Source organism: Castor canadensis, chromosome 9, assembly GCF_047511655.1.
Source record: "Castor canadensis chromosome 9, mCasCan1.hap1v2, whole genome shotgun sequence".
Classification (NCBI taxonomy): domain Eukaryota; kingdom Metazoa; phylum Chordata; class Mammalia; order Rodentia; family Castoridae; genus Castor; species Castor canadensis.
Window position 1 is genome coordinate 38453869 of NC_133394.1, and position 23996 is coordinate 38477864.

A 23996-nucleotide genomic window follows, 5' to 3' on the forward strand; every position below is an offset into this window, starting at 1 on the left:
GGCTGTCTGTCCTGTGCATTGTAAGATTTTTAGCCACACCAATACCTTTAACAAAAAATTATCCAGACACTGCTATATGACTGTTAGATGGTAAAAACTGCTCCCAGTTGGGACTACAGTTCTTAAAATCTCCTTAAACTATCTCACTTTACTTTTGACCTCATAAACATCCTGAGTACCACCTGCCATATGATTTTCAAAGGAAAGGAAAGGATCCCTAGAGTTTAAACACTATTTCCATGACTTGTTGAGAATGGGTAATTTGTGTTCAGCTATGTGAGAAGTGAGGAAATTGATGACCCAGCCCTATCAAATCTGTGAAACTCCAGTCATAGTTCTGATCTCCACAGTAGAATCGGGAGGTAAGCAAGCAATTAAGGCCCAGTGCCCCCTCCTCATGTGTTTGGATCACTCTTACCACAGATACTTGGTGCTTTTTGTCTACAAGACCATTTCTTTCAACTGCCAAAAATCCTGGAAGAGGGAAGCCAGTCTGTTCAGATACTCTCATAGATACTTACAGCGTTTCTCAGAGGACAATGGAGTAGTCTTGTCTCTAAATAAAAATATTATTTTCATTGCAGCAAATACAATGGTCTGTGATGCTTGTCCTTCATTTAAAAATCATAGACTGAGGGCATAGTTCAAGTGGTAGAGCACCGTCTAGCATACACAAGGCCCTGGGTTCAATCATCAGTACCAAAAAATGAATGAATAGATAGATAGATAGATAGATAGATAGATAGATAGATAGATAGATAGATAGACAAAGTAACCCTACCTCAAACTCTTCTTACTTCTGTAATTTCTGAATTTCTATAATTTCCTTTGTTTAAAGGAGTCAAATATAATTATATAAGGAAAGCTTATACCTACCTAATAAAATTTTTAATTAGAATTTTAGAAAAGTTCTAGATTTGTTTTTAAATTTTAAAGTTTTATTACTAGCTAGCTTATGGAAATAATAATTATACATTTTTATGTAGTTTTATATTTCTACGGGCACTCTGGTCTTTTTCTTTCTGATCTCATAAAATTTTCAAAATTTCTTAGGAAATGAAAGATTCTAAAAATCATAAAAGTTCCTCTTATTTCCTAAACAGCATGCAGAGCTATTGCATAATCTCAGAAAAAGATAGACAGGACAGACCTTACAAATATATTTAAATCTCTAAAATGTAGACAAGAATATGTAAATTGAAAGTAAATTTATTTTAGTGAACTGGCAAGAAGGGAAAAAATATAGGGCCATATGTTACCATCAGTTTTGCTATGCATATTTGGGGAGGGGGAAGCCACTTAAGCCAGGCATTTTCAGGCCATAAAATGTCTTCCATAGGTAACCACAAGCTGGCAAAAGTAGTAGGCAAGTGTTGAAAGTTAGAAATGAGGACGATGCTTTTATTGGTGGCTGAACATAGTGGGAACTTGGTATAAGAGGAATGGAGATGAGGGTGAGATAAATTTACTTAAGTGAAAATGGTATCAGTAAGAAACTGAAACAGAAGTCTTTGTTTCACCTTCTTTCTTCCTGTTGATTTCCTCTGTCACAGAAGAACAATTTTGACAGTAACCTAAAGACATATACTATAGTTCATTTACCTGTCTTAGCAACCAAAATCATTTCTTCATCATGTTTTGCTTCAACAAAAATATCATGCTACACATAAAGTCAGTTTGAGTTCCAGCAATAGCACAAATAGTAAATCATATGGATTTTAAAATAAATAATAAGCTGCATGGAATCAAGGCTTTATCTGCTCTGAATATAACCTGCAGTGCTAAGAAGAGTGACAGCTGATCAATAAGTACTCAATAATTTTCTGAACGTAGTAAACAATAATTGTGTTGAAAACGTTGGTAGCAGCTTTGCATATTTTAAATTAATAATTACTCTTCTTTGTGTGTGTGTGCTTGTGTTTGTGGATGATTATATTTGGGTGCTTCATATTTCCATGAAAGATTAAAGATTTCTCAATAATGACATGTTTTTATGTTTATACTCCTTTAGCACTTATAAAATATGTTTCCATGACTTATAATAAATGAATCGAAAAGACAGAATTCCAACTATTTCAGATGACAAAATTGTATTTTTTAACTGGGGAGATCATGGGGAGACAGCTAATTGAATCTCTAAACTTTTATTTCTTAATCTATGAATGAAGTGACAATAGCACAGGTCTTACAGGACTCCTGGGAAGATAAAATCGAGTAATACAGCAAAACTGCTTGACAGAATGTAAAGTTCTAGATAAATATAACTAACATTAGCAAATTTATTCTCAGAGAACAAAGAGCAAAGGTAAATGTATAAATTATTTACATACTAGCAATTATATGATTGGACTCCAAGAGACTGGATATTCCAAGTCATAAAATGTGGATAAATCAAGAATTCTCATTTCCATGTCTAACACTGTCGTTGATGTGTTATGAAACTTGCCAGAATTCATGAGCATTTATGTGCCTCAGTGTCATTGTCTCTATAATGAGACCCTTATAAATTCCCTAAGGTCCCTTTCTGCTTTCATGTTTTATGAATCTATGACAGGAAAAGATTAATGAGCCACCTAGAGCAGAATCCAAACATGCAAGAGCAATTTTGGGGAAAGTTTTGGCAAAAAAGAAAGGAATATATTTCTTGTGCAGCACTTTCAGGCTTGTGGCCAAGCCTTCACTGTGGTCATTACTGCAGCCATTAAGTTTCCTTCTGTTGTAATCTTACTCCAGAAGACACTCCTGTGCAGCATAGAAGTGAAAGAAGATAAAGCCCAACATGGAAAACTTTTGTCAGTAGAAGAAGGCAAGATAAAATGGACAAAGCTCTCTTCCTCTATCCCTCAGGTGGACAGAGGTGAGGGAATTATCAGGGGGACCTGGAAAGATCAAGCCCAGTTGAGTTGGCCATTTCTCATTGGTTTTTCTTCTTATTTCATGCTTCCAAATCTATCACTTTAGTTCCTTAGAGACATTTCCCAAATAGATATCCTAAATATAAGTCCTTACCTTGAAATATATTTTGTTGGTGGATCATAAACAAAGAAACAAAGGACTCTGGCAAGCAGACCATCAGAATGATTTTAGACTTGGACCATTCACCAAACATACAGAAATGAAGATTTCACCTTCGTGAGAATGGTGAGGGGCTGACCCCTGGCATACAATAAAAATCATAAGAATCCCACAGAAGCACTTAGAGGTGTCTTGTTGCCTGCATTTGCAGAGAAGACTGTGTTAAAAGTTAGGCGCTGAGTTTAATTGTAAGGGTGGACTTACATAAGAGGCATAATGCAAGCATTAAATAACTTTTGTATGTCAACGTCAAAGACTTGATAGAGAAATCAATGGCATCCCACAAAATGAGAGGGAGGCATTTTATACCACAATTTCAAACTATCATGCTGCACAGGAAAACACCTATTGACATCAAAGCATTCATCTTTCAGGATTTAATATTTTAGCAAAGAAACATAGAACCAGTCTTGATATGCTGGTAAATGGCACCTTGAAGCTTGGTCTACAATAAATAACAAAGACATGTCAGAAGTACCTTCACAGAAGATTGAAGGAGTCAGAGACTTGCAAAGAATAATAGGAGGATTTTTTTATATGTGAGACCAAATAACCTACCACTTTTAAACCTCAAGTAAAATGTGGAGGTCAAATATCTGGACCAAGCCAGGACATCCCCAAACTACTCTAACCTCACCTTCTAAGATAAAAAAGATTGTACTTGGTACTCTCACAATCCAATAGAGGCACAGCATGTAGAGAACCTCTTAGATTTCAGAAACTGTATACTTTGTACTTGGGAACACGTCTCCAATTCACTTATCCAATGATGCTGTACAATACCAGTTTTGAATGAGTTTCAGAGAAAAGGGCGGGGGAGAGGACTTACAGTTTTTCCTAACTTTTGTGCAAGCTTCCCTGACAGAAAGGGCATAGGACACAGTATCTAATGGTTCTAGAGGTATCTGGTAGGTTCTCATGCTGAATGTGGGAGTCTGACAAGTTCCATAATAGAATCAGGACTCAGATAGCAATTTATACCTTAAATAGTTGTAGGTTATGTGCACATAACCCCTAGTTTAAGAATAACACCTTACCCATGGGACACAGTGGAATAGTATACTATGAAAGCTTCCAATTCTGAGTTGACTGTTATCCCAGTTACTAAGTCATAATAATGCAGTGACACATTGTATAATAGACTGAATGCAATTAGGTCCAGAGGGTACCAGGAAATTCTGTGAACATGTGACCCAAATTCCCATTTCTCTTGCCTTTGTTGGGCTAATGTCTTTCCTCTGCTAACACCTAAGGCCTTATAAGGTGCTGCCTAAACCAAGTGGCAGAAGTGAAAAATATATTCACTTATTTCACTAGTGAATTATCTTAATACGTTGGTGGTAGTCACCTGTGTGCCAGTAGATGGTGGTGAAGAGAAATCCTCCTAAGATCTTTTCTGCTCTGATGCTATATGGAAGGATGACAGAACAGGTATATTGGGGCACTTACTTCACCATCCACAATGGAACACTCTACTTATGAATCATTAAGCAAGAACCATGTATTAGCCTTCTCTCCTACCTTTTTCTGGCCTACCTTTTACTCTAGTCATTGCTACAGTAACAGAAACATAAGGAGGAATCCTGACCCTACCTTGTCTCAATTACTCCGAATATTCACTTTATGCTGTGGGGACTTTCTGACTTCACAGCATAGTGCACTTTGGGAAACCCCCAGATACTCACAGATGAGCAGACTGGAAATGGGGAGATTATGTTCCCTTTTGTTACCTCTTAAGAACCATGAAAAGAAAGTTACATTACATTAGCAAAGTATCGAATCAAATCACGTTGGGCAGGTCAGAAGGCCTCTGAGATAGTGTTTAAAGACACCCACTGAACATTAACACAAGGACAGATAGGAAGCGCAAGAAAGTTACCTCCCCATTCATAGCAATCACTTCCTGAAACACACTACCTGCTTGCAATCCCTTGTCTAAGATTCATTTCCTGATGCGAAAGGTAGGCTAGGCCAGAATAATAGGCTCCTTAACTGTAGATCTGGCTCTGTAATTCGATCATTTTTATCACAGTATAAATGCAACATCAGGAATGGCATTTCACCCCAAAACATCACTGTCTCTTGCTCATCTCTTCCACCTTAACCAAGAGATATTGTGTAGAAATGTGCCCACAGATCTACAGGACAGATAGCAACTATAAGGCCCTACTTCAGTCTTTTCTTCATTGAGTTGTAGTCATTAGTAATGTCATTTAGTAAAATATTATTACTGATAATCGCGACCATTTATGGAGTACTCTTTGTATGCCAGGAACCATGTCAAACAGTGGGGTGTGTGTGTGTTTAATTACTCTTAAAACTTCATGGCTACTCTCTGAGACAAGTATGATCAACTTCCTTTACTTATAGGAACAGTGAGAATGTCATAATATTAAACTTGACAGAGCACACACAGTGACAGGGCGAGGACTCGAAACTTAATAAATCATTATACCACACAGCTGCCCTATGAGACAGTGCTATGACATTATGCATTGAGCTAAAGCATTGGAAATGCAGAAGTGGGAGAAGGAGAAAGTTTGCTAAATTGTCCAGGTTTCTACTAAGGGATCTACCTCAATTGAGGTCACTAAAAAATTACTTTCTAATATGACTAGGGTGTCATTAATCACTTATTCTCCCATTCAGAACTACTTATTTACTACTTAATTGTATGCAAAGTACTGCCCTAGGTATTGGAGATAAAACAACACAATTAAAAAAAAAAACTAATGGGACCAGAAGTGGTGGTACAGGCTTGTAATCCCAATTGCACAGTAGGTAGAAAATCACTGTCCCAGGCAAGCTCCAGGCAAAAAACTCAAAACCATATCTGAAAAATAAAACTAAAGCAAAAAAGGGTGGGGCAGACATGATGTAATCAGGTACCTGCCTACCTATCTGGAAAGCAAGAGGCCCTGAGTTCAAACTCCAGCACTGCTAAAAAGAGAGAGAGAGAGATAAAACACACAAAGCTTAGCGCACTTTCTCTAACTAAACTGCAAATGTTGCACCTAGAATTTGCCAGACCCGCAGGGGATGGTAAATGCATCTTTGCTGAAAAGGTTGATCTGTCAGAAGCAGTTGTAAGACAAAAAATTAGCCTTCTATTTTGCTTATATATTTGTATGTAAGCATTTCATTTTCAACTACACTTTATATTTTGTGGAGGAGAAGTAGAGATCTCATGTAGAAAAAGCTAAGTTTAATGCCTCATGAAGACTTTTATGTAGTCCTACAATTCATCTTAAATTTCCTTCTGTGAAATGTTTATTTACTTATTTATTTATTTATTTTGTCAGTACTGGAGATTAAATTCAGGGCTTTGCACTTGCCAGGCAGGCATTCTACCACTTGCGCCATGTTTTGCCTCAGTTGTTTGTCAAATAACTCAAAATTTTTGCCCAGTGCTGGTCACTTTATGCCTCCCCGATAGCTGGGATTCCAGGAATGAAGCACCACACTCAGCTTGTCTATTGAGATGGAAGTCTCTCTAATTTTTTGCACCCAGACTGGCCTCTAGCCACAATCTTCTCAGTCTCTGCCTCCTGAATAGCTGGATTTATAGCTGTGAACCGCCACACCTGATGCAGTTGTTCGCTTTCTGTTGGTTTTCCTCTCTCACTCCTGATGACATTTCTTATACATTTTAGACATTAATCTTTTGTGGTGTCTTTATATTGAAATTATCTTCTTCCATTTGCCACCCTCACATTAACTTCATCTATCTCGTCTTGAACAGAAAGCTTTAGTTGCAGTGCAGATATATCTCTGAAATTGCTGATTAATGTGTTGTTTTTGAAGCTCTTGTTTTCTTCAGGGCTGGATTTATTTTCCTCATAAGTTTTCCTTTGGTTTTCCAGTTTATAATCTAAATTCTAATATACATACACACACACACACATTCCTGTTTCTACCTTTCTTTTTTGGTTCTACTAGGCTTTTGTACTCTGAACCCTTGCTTGGTAGTACATAATATGTGGGAGAACACAGCCTTATTTTTTCCTTTTTAAAGAACTTTTCTAGACATTTGGGGATCCAATTCTTAAAAAAAAAAAAAAAAAACAGAGGTTGCCAATACCCGGGGCATTTTTGGGGGGAAGGGGGTACTGGGTATTGAACTCAGGGCTTCTACTTGCTAAGTTGGCTACCATTTGAGCTACACTCCCTGTCCTTTTGTTTTTTAGTTTCTTTTTCAGATAGCTTTTTGATTACTTTGCCCAGGCAGCCTCTGAGATTCTCCTACCTCCTACCTCCTCCTCCGCGATAGCTGGGATTACAGACATGAGCTGTCACACCCTACTTAGTATTGGATTAATCTTTATGTAATTTTGGCTGAAGTTGGATTAAATTGCCATGTCACTTAGTGAAATCCACATAATTATATTGCTAGTCATTCCATTCACGAATATTACTCAGAATTTTGGTCCAGTGAATTCTTTAACACCACTTAGTAGACATTTTTCCTTTTCTCCAAAAAGATTTTATGCATTTTTTATTGGATGACCTTCTACATATTCCCTAGTTTCACAGGGTTTTTTTCAGTGATTGGTTTCTTATTTTCTACTTTATAGTAGAAATAAGTAGAGAAAGTACTTATCTTGTAAATTGGTTTTATATCCAGCAACTTTATTTTACCTTATTTGTGGGTTTTAGTAATATCAGTTGACCTATATTAAATAGTTTTTCTGCCTCAGTTTAGATAATCATGGAATTTTTATCCTTTGATCAATTAATGTAGTAAACCATAGTGCTAGATATTTTGATGTTTATCTCTCTTTACACTTTTGAGATAGACCCATCTTGGTTTTATTTTAAAATACATATTGGAACTACTTTATGAACAGTTTATTTACATATTCTCATCAATTTTCACAATTGAATACCTTTCCATTTTCCTTTTTCTCTTACCTCGTCAATAGGGGAATCATTTTTATATTAACTTTATAATACAAGTCTATTAACTTTAGTTCTTTTTCTGTTTCATAAAACAAATAAAAGAAAAAGGTAATGTGCTGAAATTTTGGTACAATTGACTTACAGAGCCTTCAGGATCATTTGCTAATGAGAGAAAGGCTTGAATGTAGATTCAATTCACTAATAGTTTTAAAGATATTCACATTTTTCTCCTTTTTGCATCAATAAAACCTGCAACACAGGCTTTATGTTTTATTTTGTAAAAATTTACTTGAGTCATCTAGGCTTTAAAATATCATTGATTTGAGCTGTTCATTTTCTTTTATAGCTTTTGTTAAATTGTGCTTTTCTTTCTTTTTAAACATTTCTAATCGTCTCTTTTTTCTTTTTCTCTTCATGAGTTTTTTCCAGAAGTTGGTCATATTTAGGAATTTTTTCAAAGAGTGAATTTTAGTTTTGTCAATCTTCTCCATTTTTTCTTTTCTTTCAGAATGGCTTGTTCTTATGTCATTATTACTTTGTATATGTCCTATAAACATTATGCTGCCCTTGTAGGTTTATATGTCATTTTAATTTCATTTTAAGTATATTTAAAGCCATCACTGTTCCTCTAAATATAGCTGTTCTGGCTCAATGAATTTGATGGGTTATATTTCCTAGATCATTTAGGTCTAAGTGTTTACCTTTAGAAAACTGTTCAACCCAGAGATTATTTACTACTATACTTATTATCATCCGTATAGAGAAAAAAAATATTTAAGCCATCCATTTACTTTTGATTTCTAACTTTATTGAATCATGGCAAGTCAATATAACTTGTATAATATAGATTTTTTGGAATTCATTGAGCCTTCATAGGTGGTTAATTTCTGTGAACATTACATGTTTATAAGAAAATAATGTAATGTTTTCCAAATTTCTTTATAATTTTTTTCCACCTCTGTGTAGAGTCTTCTACTCACCACCAACCTTAAATTTGGTCCAAATGTCAAGACTTTATGATAGCACACAAGCACTGATAGGGGTATATAAGGTTTATTAGGGAGACCAGTTTTGGACTTGTCTGAGAGAGCAGAGAAAAGAGACCAGCTTGACTTTTATTATGGTTGTGAGTGAGACTAGAATGAAGTTCCCACTATGTGCTGGGCAAGGTCTGAGTAGTTTGAACCTTCCACTGGCTGCCAATAAGGAAGGGAGCACTGTGCTTTCTCCTCAGCTTCCTGGGAGGGGGAGCAGTGGGTAAAAAGATGATGGGGCTTAAGACTTAGCAGCAGCCAAACATGAAAAATGGAGTAAGTCTCTTTATTAGTATCAGTTGCTGTCTCTCTCTCCCTCTCTCTCTGATGTATATATTATCTTTAGCCTGTTGGCTGTGTTATTTGAATCTTCTAAATATTGGATTATTGTTTTATTTGCTGTATCAATTTCTGTGAATGCTGTATGAAAATCTCTAGTTACAAAATTTAATTAACCTACTTATGCCCACTTTGTATATATCAGTATGTTTAGAAATTCCCAATTCTTTTATATTGCAGAGATATATAATTAGATATATAAATGTCATAGTCTTTACTAATTCATTCTTTCTTCCTTTCTTTTTATAGTACTAGAGACTGAACTTAGGGCTTCATGCATGCTAGACAAGCACTTTACCACTTAAGCCTCCAGTTCTGCTAATTCTTAATTTAACATTTCTATCAATATTTAACACTATTATGTTTTGTTTTCCTTGAGTTCTCTTTTACCTGATTTAAAACTTGTCCTCCAACATTCTTTTTTGTTGTTGTTGTTTTTGTGGCACTGGGGCTTGAACTCTGGGCCTTCATCTTGAGCCACTCCACCAGAACTATTTTTGTGAAACATTTTTGGAAATGGGGTCTGGTGAACTATTTGCCTGGGCTGGCTTTGAACTGTAGTCCTCCTTACCTCTCTCTCTTAAGTAGCTAGGATTGTAAGCATGAGCCACTGGCACCCGGCTTCAACACTCTTTTAGTTTATTTTCTGGTATTTAAAAAATAATTTAGTTTTGTACCCACTTCCTTTTAAAATTTGGATATCATTTGATCTGAGAATCTAACTTTTGATTTGTGAATTAGGTCATTTTTATTTGTTGCAATTACTGTTACATTAAAATTACATTTCTATTTCATGATTTTCTACTTGCCAAAGACTTTTCTTATAAAGATCATTTTATTTATTATGAAATTTTTTTAGTTTTATATTTCAACTAGTAATCATTAAATTATTTAATTCATTTTTATGTTTAATATATATCATTTTTATTTCAATTGTTGTTAGTTAAATATGTATGTTTTCTCTTAAACTTTAGTTATAGTTCTTTAAATATTTTCCCATTTTTTTCTCCTTCTGTTTAACTTCTCTTACCTTCTTAATTATTTCCCTTTTTTTTACATTTTTCTTTTGTTCGGTTTGTCTTGTTTCTTTCTATAGTGCCTACTTGACTTCTGTTTTACAATTAATTCTTAAACCCATTTATTTTGCTAAGTCTATTTATTACTTTACTTATGCTGTTATGGTTTTAAATTGTAGCATCTACATTTAATTCCTCTAACTTGATCTTTTTTAGTATGTCTAATAACATCATTTAAATATTTGAAAATATACATTAATCTAAGTTGAGATTCATAATTGGTCTAGCCTTTAAATTTAGTTTTATTTCATTATATGTTACATTATTAAAATGTGATATTTTTCTCACATGAGTTAATATTCCTTTGGTGATTGCAGCAATTTTGACTAGTGCTATCTATCTCAGGGATGGTTTGGAGATCGAAGTCTTAGGTTTTGTTTCATGAGTTCAGGGATGGATAAACTTGTATCAAAGAAGATGTCCCTCAGGGCGAAGAACCTACAGTGCTATGGTCTGGATTCTGCTGTTCCCATCACAGTCAGGTGACACTGCCACTCCACATACATCCCTGTTCATCCAGTAGCACAGCTGTTCCCCAAGTGCTACTTTCCAACACGTCTTGCAATCACTTAATTCCTGAGTGTGATGGAGTTCCATAGAGGAAGAGATGCACAGAGGACAATCTGTCAACCTGTGATGCTGTGATTTATTCCCAACTCGGCTAAACGCCACCCTAATACCCCTCTACTCTCTGACACTGCGAAGATGATGCTCTATTTTACACCGATGATGGGAAGGTGAAATCTCATAGGGAAATATGGGGAAAAGAATGAAGGACCCATCTTTTTTATTTTTTTTTTAATTTATTTTCAGTATATTAAATTTAGTTATAAAAACATTCTTAAAATGTACAGTTTTTCCTTTTTAACAAAGTATAATAAAACATAAAAATCCCAAAAAACAGACTACTTGACATTTACAATTCAAAAACAAATTAGCAGACTATTAAATACTTACAAAACTACATCTTTTAAACATGTTTATAAAGTTTCATGCAATTTTGTAGCATCGACAAAAGAGTGGCTCAAAAATGGAGAGAATTTTCCTTCATTCCTAAAAAGAAAATATGCCCAATAGAAACTGTGAAGGTTTTCAGTCTCAGTGCCAACGCCTCAGCCGTGTGCGTGTTAAGAACTGGCCGTGGCAAGGGCTCCCCATAGCCCACGTGAGGCCGGAGCCGGGACGGGGCCACTGCCCCCTTCCTTGTCAGTGACCTGGACCTTTGGCCTCCACCAGCATAGTACATGGTTTTCTAGAATATTGGTGAGTGTGATTAAAGACGCCCACTTCCACTCAGACCTTGGGTCTGCTCAACAGTCCAGCCTCTTCCGGTGCCACCTGACCTGACCTTCAGGAGCTTGAAGAGGACAGCTGACCCTGCGCAGTTCCACAGAACCATTCTCTGGGACAAGGCTGGACAGGGGGACAGTTTCCCTTAAAACCTGTAAGCCTTCAGCAGGTAGTGCCACCACTTACTAGGATGTAACCCTAGCAAGGTATTTTGAACAAATACTAAGAAGCAAGAAGGGGGAAGGGACAGAGCAAGGTCGCAACCCAGGTCCCTTCCGGTGCAAGCATCGTTGTGGGAAGGATGGGACGGGAGTGGGGGTAGTAGAAGCCTGGGCCAGCAAGTGCCTCACAGCGCAGGACGTTAGGCAAGGATACCTTTTACAGCCTATGATACCTGACCTTTCCCCATACTAGACTTGCTTTTTTAACACCATGTGCATACAAACCACATCCTGTCTCCATAGGGAGTTCTTGGTAGTTTCTTTGTTAATTCAGGAAGCCCAGTCTGGTATCTACAAGTTGAATTTAGGCCAGCAGCCTTAATTACTAACCCATCTTATCCAAAAAAAAACAACAAAAACATAAAAAGGGTACATTAAATGCTTCAAGATATGCTTCAATAGGGTGCAAGTTCCCTAAAAATTTCTCCATATGGCAAAAAATAAAGTTAAATACACCATGTAAGCCCTGGAAAGAGGAGGGAGGGAATCAAATCCAACACATGCCTTCAAAGTTTTCCAATTAAATTGCTATAGAATCAAGAAACGTGGTCTTCAGAAACACTAATATTCTTAACTTAAAAAAAATTCTCTGATGTTATTTTCTTGTCCTTTGTTATCTAAAGGTTATATCTATTTTGTTAACCTTTGACAAAATAGCTTTACAATTTGCGGTGAAGTATAAACAAGACCAGTTATGTATCCCAAAAGCCACTCGTGGTGGAGGCAGCTCATCAGGTAGATGAACCCCAAAAGGAAGGGCAATTTCAGAGTAAACAGTGAGAACTTCAGTACAGGTAAATGACTGGTGCAAGGTCACCCAGAGACCACTCCAGAGAGACCTAAACCCTGGAGACAACAGTGAGTGTTTTACATAAACAGAGCTAACCTCTTAAAACAGCATTGTAATCAAGCATCTGTCTTAACCAGTAAGGCCAAATTTGAGTTGAAACCGCCTTGAGTGAGGGTCATCTCTAGTACCTGTTCATTTTTACCAAAAAAAAAAAGAAAACATTTGAATTAATCAGTCTGAGATTCTCCTCCATGATTATCACCAATTCTCTCCTGCAGTTGCATGCACCATACTTTTCTTCTACCTCACAGGATGCTCCTGCCTCAGGATCCCTTTACATGTTCATTATTGACCTGTCTGCTCTTTACCTCATTTCTAATCCAATAATACTTTGTAACCCATCATTTAAACCCCTCTGTTGCCAATATTTGTGAATCTCTATTTTCATTTTCCTTTGGAAAGTAGCAAGTAAAAAACCCTGTGCTCAATGACTACAATTACCCATTTATTTCAAGTGTGTGACGGGACTGGTGAGAGCCACTGGTACATCACACGCTTGTGCTTCTGTGATTATTGCAAACCTGTGGTTCAGTTTCTACTGAGTCCTCAGTGCTGCCTGAACACCACTGACTCTCAAGACTCTGAGTCCTGGTCATTCATTGCAATCCTGACAAGTTTTTAAGAGTCCTAATACCTGGGCCTCATCCCAGACTAATAAGATCAGATCCCTCCATGGTGAGATCCAGGCATCAGACATTTTGAAAGCTTTCCTGGATGATTTAAATAGTAATCCAGGATTTAGAGCATTGTTCTCACCCTTTTTAATACGTACTAATCACTGGAGGAGATGTGAAAATTACTAAGCAGGGGTTCTATCCCCAGAGATGGTGACTATTTTGCCTGAGGTACAGCTTGAGAGTTTTGACAGCTTCCTGGGTGATTCCAATGCAAGGTCAAGGATAAGATCTGGGCCAGGAAAGATGGTACACAACTGTAATCCCAACTGCTTGGGAAGTAGAGATTGGGAGGATTGCAGTTCAAGTCCAGTTTGGGGTGAAAGTTAGTGAGACCATACATCAATAAACAAGGCGGGTGTGATGACTCACTCCTGTGATCCCAGTTACGTTGTGGGAGACATAGGTAGGAGGATCACCATTCAAGGCCAGCCCCAATCAAAAAGCATGAGACCCTTTCTAAAAAATACCTAGAAGTAGAAAGGACTGAAGTCATGACTCAGTAGTGGAGTACCTGCCTAGCAAGCATGAGGCCTTGAGTTCAAACCTTGTACCACCAAGAATGGAAAAAAAGGGGGGGTAAAACCCATTGCTTAGAACCATTGTTTCCCAGGCCTCCAATCTTGTCCCTCCAAGTTCCACCCAGAAAATAGAATCTACCAGAAAGGAATGCTCTATTCTCTTTTCTGCCACCAAAGCTATAGACAGACCTCCTCCTCCTTCTGCCATTATCATCTCTTCTTTACACACTATCTGTGATTTCAGTCCATTAATTATCCCCTTACTTTCTCTGTCTGCTGTCATTGGTAGTTAGCATGCTCTACTTTTACTCATTTTAAAGGAAACCCTTTGCCCTCTCCACATCTGCTTCTAGTTACTATTGTATCTCTGTAATCTGTTCAGAACCAAACATCTTGAAACTATTGTATACCCTGTCTGTCTCCTCTCCTCACTTAGTTGTTGTTCATTTACATGTGGTCATCTATTTGTTCGCAACTCCAAAGAAACAAGTTACCTCAACAAGTGTAGCACACACGTCTCAATAGATATGTTCATTAAAGTCTTCACCATATTTGACCCTCTAACTTCACCTGAGCTTCAACTTCTTCATCCCTCATTTATAATGCCACAGTCTTCAAGCTCCATTCTCACTCTTCCAGCTTTCATTGAAAATTCTGATGCCCTCTTCTCCACCTCTTCTTCTTTCTCCTCCCCCTTCTTCTTATCTTGTTTCTGAGACAAGAGCTCATGTACTGTACTCTGTTGTTTCTGAATCCTCAGGCTCAGGCTCTGTCATTGGAACTTTCCACTTCTCCCATCATGTTTATTGTCTCCCGTGGCTTCAAGTTCATATTGTTGTTCACTTCTTTGTGGGTTTGACACTACAAATGCAGATAATTAGGAATCGTAACTTATTTTAATTTGCATCTCAGATATGTTATTCTATACACTGACAGAAGAGAACTGTCCTTCCATAGGTAACCCCCAAAATTCTACAGTCCAGAGTTATAGGAAGTACTCAGGCATTGAGGTTAGGATAAGAAGCTAAATACCACATCTCATACTAAGGAGTTCAAATAGTTCTGAAAAGATTTCCCTCTCCCAGCCTAACCTGTATTACATGTTCAGGGTCCATAGCTTTATCTGCATTTTAGCATTACACTTAAGGCTGAAGTAATCTATGGTCTTCCTACTTGCAGGGTACAAATCTTTTTCTGTCTCTCTGTCTCTCTCTTTCTGCCCAGTTTGTTCTGTCACATTCAACTGCATTTCTAACCTACCTGACTAATTTTCATCAAATTTCTCTAGAAAAACTTTCTTGCCCCCTTGTTTCTGAAAAAAAATAAATTATTATATTATAACTAATTATCATACAATTAGAAAAATGCTCCCCAAGAATAAACTTTAGTTTTTAATTTAATAAAGCCACACATCAAATTATCTGATAATATATGTAAAGAATTTATAAACACAGAGGAGCACATAAGGAATGATACCTGTTCACAGCTGATTATTCAAAAATAATTTCTGATACGATATCAAAAATGAATGATTGAAACAAATATTAAAATGCGAATTTCAAGTAATGTCATTGTCATTTAGTATTTTTCATAGGATTTCATACTTAATGACACCTTACATGGACAAAAAATGCAAACAGAAGACTCGTTCAGCTTCTGTCAGTGTTCTCTGTGGCAGAAACACTAGCAACAGACTCAGGTGATCTCATGTGTCAACATGTAAAGCATTTAGAAATCCTGAGACAGATTTGTTCACAAGTAAAATCAAAAGCCAAGCTTGTCTATTTCAAAGGTCCTTTTCAATATACTGTTTATCTTTATGTGTTTTGAACTTTCAAAGTTATATCACGCTATGTGAAATTTCCTAGTTTTTACTTATGCTTATAAGTCACACATTTGGATGTGTAATGTTAGAATTTTAACAGCTGTCTTCATGAATGAAGTAATTTTGTAGTTTTCTATAAGACACTTCCTCTATAAAGCTTATAATATAAAGTGAATAATATCACTTACATACATATAGTTGTATGTCATAAAAGTATTCTAGGACATGTATTTTATATGTTTGATATAACACATAATTACATATGCTCATAAAAGAAGGAAGAAAGTATCTCACCATTTTCTATTTTCTAGAAGAATTTTTACATATTAGGAATAATCATATCTCTAAAAATTTGGTAGAACTCATCTGAAAATCATTTGGGCTTGGTTTTTTTGTAGCAGGAAGATTTGTAATTAGTAGTTTAATTTCTATACTAATTAGGATTCTTTAACATTCTTCTCGTATTAATTTTCAGTATATTTTTCTGGTAATCCTACCCATTTTTTCTTCTTTGTTATCACTTGTATTGCTCAACTTACTTTTAAAATAATCCTTTCAATTACAAAATGAGATACCAGTTGTCCTTGTTCAGATCCTTCTGCTCTTTATTTTCTTGAAAATTTCCTCATGTGGTTTCCTTCTATAAAAGCACCAGCAGCCTTTAAAAGAGAGGGGAAACTCACAATAAAACACTGTTCAATCCTCAAAGCCAAAGACCATTACCACTCCTGCTCCTCTTCTAGTGTCACTTGGAAGGAAGAAAGGAAGTGAAATCTTGTGGGGATTCCAGGGAGTATTCAGTGAGGACAGCTACATGTGGCTTTCTCCAACTGTAGCCCTGATTGATATACTTTTGCTTTATCCCTCAGTATACCTTCCCAATCTTTGATGCTCACATTTTCCCACAATCCTAATTCTTCATACAACTGTATTTTCCCAAAATCATGCTTTACCTAAACTGTCCTTTTTCTTCTCCATTCCCCCAAACCCATGACTGAAAATGTTCACCTCTTTCTAAGACAGGTGATAATTTCACCTTCACTATGAAGGTTAATCATCCTTATAAGAATAAATCAGTATTTCATGTGAACCATCCTCTTAATTAGCTTGTTACTCTTATGTCACTGCTTCCAATTAATCTTTACTGACAAATAAATGAAAATTCTATTCCAATGCATCTTAAGGTCCTTGAGGCAGGTATTTTCCCGAATTCATTTTAATTCTTCACAAAGATAAAACTTTTTTCTACTTAATAGTCAACATGATGTTCAGTGAGTTACATGAAAACCAGAAAAAATGAACAGAAAAGAACCATAAAACAGTGAGAAAGTAAGCAAAATATTAATACTTTCTCATTTTCCCTCTACTTGCATTGTCAGGTGAACATAGTGTTGAAAATCTTTTGGGAAAATGATATAGCTATGGGATTACTCCTGATGGCACATTGAAGATCATTCCTACATGCTTAGAAGAGTCCTCCATTTTCTAAAGACATTGCTGTAACAGCAGTTACCTTTTCCCCCAGCAGACACAGCAGAAAACTAAGGTATGCTCTGATAACTCTTGCATTTTTCCCTTCAGAACAAGAGTGTTATTTCCATTAACATTTATCAATTTTTCTTTTCCATTGAGCACATGGCCAAAAGAATAAAAGAGTAGACCCAAATACAGTAAAGTAATTATGGAGGAATTAAATGATGGCTGAATGAATTTAGATTTTCCTTATTTGCATTCTGTCTTGTCATCTTTTCACAAAAGTACTTAACTTCTTTGTTCAAATGATGTTTAAATATTATTTTCCCATCATAGTCTTCTTTTGTTTTAGTATATGACAATTTCTTGGACATGCCTGAAATACATTTGATAATAGGGAGATGATGATACAAAGAGGAAGGATGGATGCAAAAAAAAAAAAGAAAAAGCAAAAAGGAAACAAACGAAGTGAAGGAGCACAATCTAAAAGAGACTCAAATATAATCATATCTGATGAACAGGTATGATGTATTCAATAGAAACCTGTTCATATATGGACCAACAAGTCTCCTGAGAGAAAACTCATCTTAAGAAATGAAACAGAAACAGACATGAGGACTTTTTTGACTCAGTAACAAAGTGTCAATGCAGGGGTCAAAGAATAAAGCATTATTTCTGTCATCTATTTTGTCTCCTAGTCCAGAGCCCAGAGATAAGTGAGTTCTAAGAAGAGCAAAGATACTATTAAGTAAGAAGTTACAACCAGTGGGGGGCTCATGGATTCCTGAGACTGCATAAGGAATCTTGCTCAGTATAAAGTACCTACCTTCTTTTTAATAACTCTAGTATCTTTAACAACCACACCACTTTTGGCTCCAACTCTAAATGTCCTGTTTTTCTGACAGAACTGCATGATTTGTAATCTTTCCACTCTGTTTTTTTTCCCAGTTCTCACAATAAACACCACTAAAAATAGCTAGCAATTCAGGCTGCCTTGTAAACTCCTGCAGCAGATTGATTGGTCCATTTTTGAAATTCAGCCTTATTCAAAGTCTTAGGGAACAGACAAAATGTAGACATCTTAGATACCTTCTTCTCCAGAATGTAACCTGTTTGGCCTCTAGTCCAATTCCCAATTGAGCCATCATTCTCATATGAAACCTTATGAGTACATGACATTGGCCTTCTGGTCTTCTGAGCTTACTCTAGAATCACACACTAAACTCTGCCTGCAGCATTCTAGGTCTCCTCTAGTCTGCATGTCCACATTTCCAAGTTCTTCCTATAAACCAATTCCAAAGGCTTCCGAACTGTACTGTTAAGTCACAGCAACCACCCCACTTATCTGGCACCAACATTCTATGTTATTCTGAGTTTTTGTGCTGTGATAGAATATTTAACATAACAACTAAAGGAAGAAAGATTTGTTTTTGTTCATGAGTTCAAAGGTTTCAGTCCATTGTGGTGTGAGGGGCATGGAAGAGCAGAGAAGCTCACACTATGGTTGCCAGTAAGTAGATAGATAGAGAGACTATACCCTATACTCTTAACTAAAAATTAATTAAAAACTTCATCTGCCTTACCAAGTAATGTAAACTTAGAATACTTTTACTACTTTAATTCTAATTTTCTATAATCCAAATGGCTATGTTACTATCTAGTATTATAATTCCTTCTTGCTTTTTATATAATTTCAACTTCACACACTGGGCATGATCATGATTTGTGCAATGTATGTCTGTACCTTTCACATGCTCACCAATACCTTTGCTTGCCATTATTACTTATACTTCAAATCTACCGAGATCATTTCTAATTACATACATCCTTTTGAAGTTATTTTAATGAAGATAAGTTTAATGGGAAAAAATCTACTATTACTGGAAAACATCTTTTTACTACTCACATTTTCTACATTTTTTGAGACTTAAATTTAGCAAGGGGAGGAATTCTTAAGCATTTCTTTTATCTTCTTATAAGTTTGTAAATACATTTAAAACCATGTTCATTCAGAGCCTGATTTGATTTGTATTGAAAGGCTTTTAGATTAATGTCTTTTGGTATTAATTCTGCAATTAGCAGTCTAATTTTAACATTCACCTATAAACATAATTAAGTTTATCAATATTTGATACATAGATTGATGGATATACCATCACTCATATCTTTGATTCTCAGGTTGTATACAGAATATGAGGTTCAGAGGCAAGGGGAAACTTGCCCAACTCAGATAGGTGTTAGGAAGGATGACTGCCTGCATATATTTGATGTTTAACATATTGATATGTAGTCATCTGTCCATTAAATAGCTGTATGGATTATATGGTTTGAAGTAAACCTCACAAAAGGGACTATACCCTTACAAATATTCCTGTGCAGAAATCACAGAATGAAACTAACACAAAGAAAGTCATGGAAGACAATCAAAAGTAGCAGAGTTGACAGTTCTAGTCTCAGTAAGAGGGCTTTGTTGACCACTGTACAGGTAAAAGTAATGACAGTTTCATCAGATCTGACAAGAAATCAAGAACCTTAAAATTATCAAAAAGATAATTTTCTATAAAGAGTAACAATTACTATTGTTAAATATAAAACTGACCTAATTGATTATTCTGACTTTAAATAACAAGCTAATGATGGATGAATATAGCATAGTTTTTTTAATCTTTTTTGTCAGTGTATATTTACTTTACAAGTTTGTTTTTTTTTTTTTTTGACTGGGAGTGAGGTCTGAACTCAGGGCTTCACATTTGCAAAACAGGAGATGTACTGCTTGTTCGTTTTGCTCCAGTTGTTTTCTGGAGATGGGGTCTCATCATCTCCATTTCCCTGGTCTGGCCTCAAACCATGATCCCCCTGACCTCAACTTCCCATATAGCTAGGATTATAAGCATGAGTCACAAGCACCCAGCTACCAAAGGGGTTTTATTGTGATGTTTCCACACATGCATATAATGTATTTTGATCAAATTCTCCCTCTTTACTTCTCTTTCCTATCTTCCCCAGCTTTTCAAAACAATTTTAACTGATTTTATTATTCTACTTTCATATTTTACCTCTGTCTTTACCCTCACTTTCACCCTCCAGCTGGTTCCCACCCCCACACAGTCCCTCCATTTTTCACTTGTGTCATTCACTTTTTTTTGTATGTTTAGAATACACATATGAAAGAGAACATGTGATGTTTGTCTTTCTCATTCTGGCTTATTTCATTTAATTGTATTTCACCATTTCTAATTTATATTGTATTTATAATGTACATAATATATTTTAGGGCTGGGGTATGGCTCAGCTGTACTACGTAAGTTGTGCTTATGTAGGATGTACAAGTCCCTGGGCTTGCAGCTCACTAATATATATATATCGTTATATACAAATAACATATATATTACTTTAATATAATATGTAAATAATACATATTATTCTATAAATAAGATAATGCACTTTTGTTAGGGGCTGGGTGCTGAAAATATTTTATAGGATATGTAATAAAAATTAAGGCACCAGTTTGCCGATGAATAAGTGACTTGAGGTCATCTCACATAGGAATTATCTTTATTTTTCACATGGACATTAAGTTCGAGTTTTGCATATAGTACAAAACCAATAACTATTTGTGTAATTAATATTTTGTTCTTCTACATTTTAAAAACTACTCTTTTCAAATCAGTCTGTTTTTTTAGTACATGGTGGGAATGTTGAAAAATATTCCCTCTTGGATCATTCGATCTATTCTCAGAATGTTGATAAAGTTGGTGGTTATTATTCCTAACTCGTCCCTGATGGATTTGTGTCAAGTGTTACTTAGAATATGATTAGTAAAGGTGAGTTCCTTATTTCCCTTGACAATCTGTGCTTCTGCTTAATAGTTCTAATGGTCAAATTTTTTTCTTATATTTCATTTGAATTTCCGTGCTGCAATTTAAGCTCATCACTTCCTGTTCTGCTCTCATTGACTAATACGAGTTGGTCCCTGTCCTCTGGGTAGTATCTCTTAACATATTTTTAGAAGCTATCATGTCTCCCCTCATCCTTCCTTCCCCATGTTAGGAAGTTCCCAGCTTTACTAACCTTTCGTCATAATCCTGTCCTTCCTGAATTCCTCGTACCTTATGGTTTTCCTCTGAATTTGTGTTAATTTGTCCATGAGCAAAAAATCACATTCAAAATTTAGTAATTGACTGGAATGAGAAAAAAAAGTGCTATGCATAATTTACCTAATTTGTTAGAATATAAGCATCAAATTATATTTGAGAAATAGGTTTGCTTAAAGTTAATTTTTATTCTTAATTTCCTAAGAGATTATGTGAGATTATCTTGTTTTTTTCTACTTTTATTAAAGAAAGAGACTTTAAGGGTCTAAAATTTTAAGTAAAATTTTATACATCTACCACTTGCCTAAGAATACATGTGTGACATGTATTGTCCTAAAACAAAACATTCCTTGCTTTCATGATAGAGCTCTGTGTCCCCTTTAAAGGAAAAAGCTGACTGGATTATAGTCCTGGAATAAAATTGAGTGAGTGGAAAATTAATATTATTGGTTTACTTTCTCTGTAACTCAGTTTTCTTTTCTGAATATGAGATAATACATAAACTAGTGTATTTAAGTAAAGTAATACCTGCGAGTGAAATCTAATGATTTTAACAGAAGTTTGAAATCAGTGTTCACTCGTGAACAAAGGCTTATTTTTTGGCATTTTAAAAAATTATTTTATTAGCATATAATAGCTGTACAGGGGATACACTGCAAAGTTTACATATGTACATACAGTATATATTAGTTATATTTACCCACTCCATTATTCTCTTTCTTCTCCCTTCCCTCCCTTCTTACAACAATTTCAACAGGTTTCTTTCTTCTGTTTTCATATATAGATACAAAATATATCTACCATATTGACTCTCTTTTCCCCTTTTCTTGTGCCCACCCACCTCCCACTGGTACCCACCCAACTAAAGCAAAAAAGGATTTGAGGCATGGCTCAAGTGGTAGAGCACTTGCTGCCTAGTAAGTGTGAGTACCTGAATTCAAACCCTAGTACCACCAAAAAAAAAAATGCACACACACACAAAAACACCCAAAAACCTCTTAAGATAATGGTCAAAAGAGAAAAAGAAATTGTATTTACCAGCATGCTCTCACATCCTTTCTTTACATATGCAGCACAAGGTTTTCCATCCATCTGAGAACATCCTCCATGCATCACACTTTGGCAGCAGGCATCCTATCTACAATATCTAATTGTTAGAGAAATAATTCCAATAAGAAAGAAGACATATGCAGGGCACATAGAGTGAGACCTATGAAGTATTAGTATATGTTTAGATAACATATAATTACAAAAGGAAATGAAAACTTTTCATATCCAACAACTCTCCTTGTCTTCACACCCTCTGGGCATCTCTGTTCCAACTTTCCATGTATTATGGTCAAATAAACATGCATATAATTAGCTGGTACCTCATTTTCTGACCCTTTCATGTATCTCTGGTTTCTTGCCATAGGGCTGCCTTGCTAGGGATAACACAGGACTCTGTTGGGATCCTGTATGTGCAAACTTGCAAGGATGGGATAGTATACATTGTTATGAGGTAAAACTTACCAATGACTTGTGAGCCAGTAGATAAATTATTGCTTCTTTCTCCCTTCAGGCCCAGGAAGGGCCCAGAGATGTAGTTGAAGGTGTTTCCAGGATGTGACACCATACTCAGTTCAATACTACAGCCCAATTTTGACTCTACTTCCTCTTCTGAATTATTCCTTTTATTCCTCACTTCTATTTCCTGTAATTAGCCTCCCTACAAAATGATAGCACACTAGCTGTTGTTTTGGCTTGGCTTTCTGGAAAAATCAGGCTCAGGGACTCTCTTAGATCTTTTAGCCAGAGGTACACAATAGAAAATTCCAAAGTGTTTATTTTAAATAACAGCCAAATTAGAGATGGGGCATCTCCTAACCTGATCAGAAAAGGTACTATATTGAACATCATGAAATTTGTCTAATGACAAATTCATGTCATTCTCCAAAAATGTCTCAAATATACTACCGTTCCGTGGATGTTTGTCTGCCAACAAAAGATTGGGAAATGTATATATTAAACACAAAAACATTAGCTAACCATTCTTAAAACTTCCCCTTCCAATGTCTGCAACCATTATCTTTCTAGGTGGAATGAGCCTTACTTACCTGATAATAAAACCAAGAGAAATAAAATGTAGTTGAATATCAACTCCAAACCCCAACAATCTCTTTAAGGAGCTAGTTTCCCTTGGAAAGTATTCAGACCTCATAGACAATGAAACTAGAATTAATGCAAATTAGAAGAAATTTTAATGAAAGCAAATCAATGCAAAACAGATGCTAGGTTTTGAGAGATGCTATGCTATGTCTGTAACTCTTCTAAAATTCATATGTTAAAATTTAAATCCCCAAGGTGATGGTAGTAGAAGGTGGTGCCTATCTGAGCTGATTAGGTCATGAGACCTTTACCTTCCTGAATGGAAATAATGGCTTTTAAACAGTCCTCATCCAACAAATGCCCCTGTTGCTATCCTACCTCCATATGTGACTACTCAGCAACAAGGAGTCATCTTGAAGCAGAAAGTAGCCATTACCAATGCCAAACTTTCTAGAGCCTTGGACTTTCTAACCTCTCAAGCTGTAAGAAATAAAGTCCTGTTCTTTATTAATCACCCAGTCTTAGATATTTTTTATA

The 23996-nt window shown here is 35.8% G+C and overlaps 1 long non-coding RNA gene across 2 annotated transcripts in view; it reads right to left on the reverse strand.

Annotated features, from left to right (window-relative positions):
• Window positions 1-10306: 10306 nt before the first annotated feature.
• LOC141410859 (uncharacterized) overlaps window positions 10307-23996 on the reverse strand; it is a 156117-nt gene continuing 142427 nt past the window's right edge. For both annotated transcript variants that reach the window (XR_012435636.1, XR_012435635.1), the window contains exons 3-5: window positions 22410-22518; window positions 16344-16463; window positions 10307-14840 (exon numbers count right to left, since the gene is read on the reverse strand). This is a non-coding gene — a long non-coding RNA (uncharacterized lncRNA). The remainder of the gene's footprint in view (window positions 14841-16343; window positions 16464-22409; window positions 22519-23996) is intronic.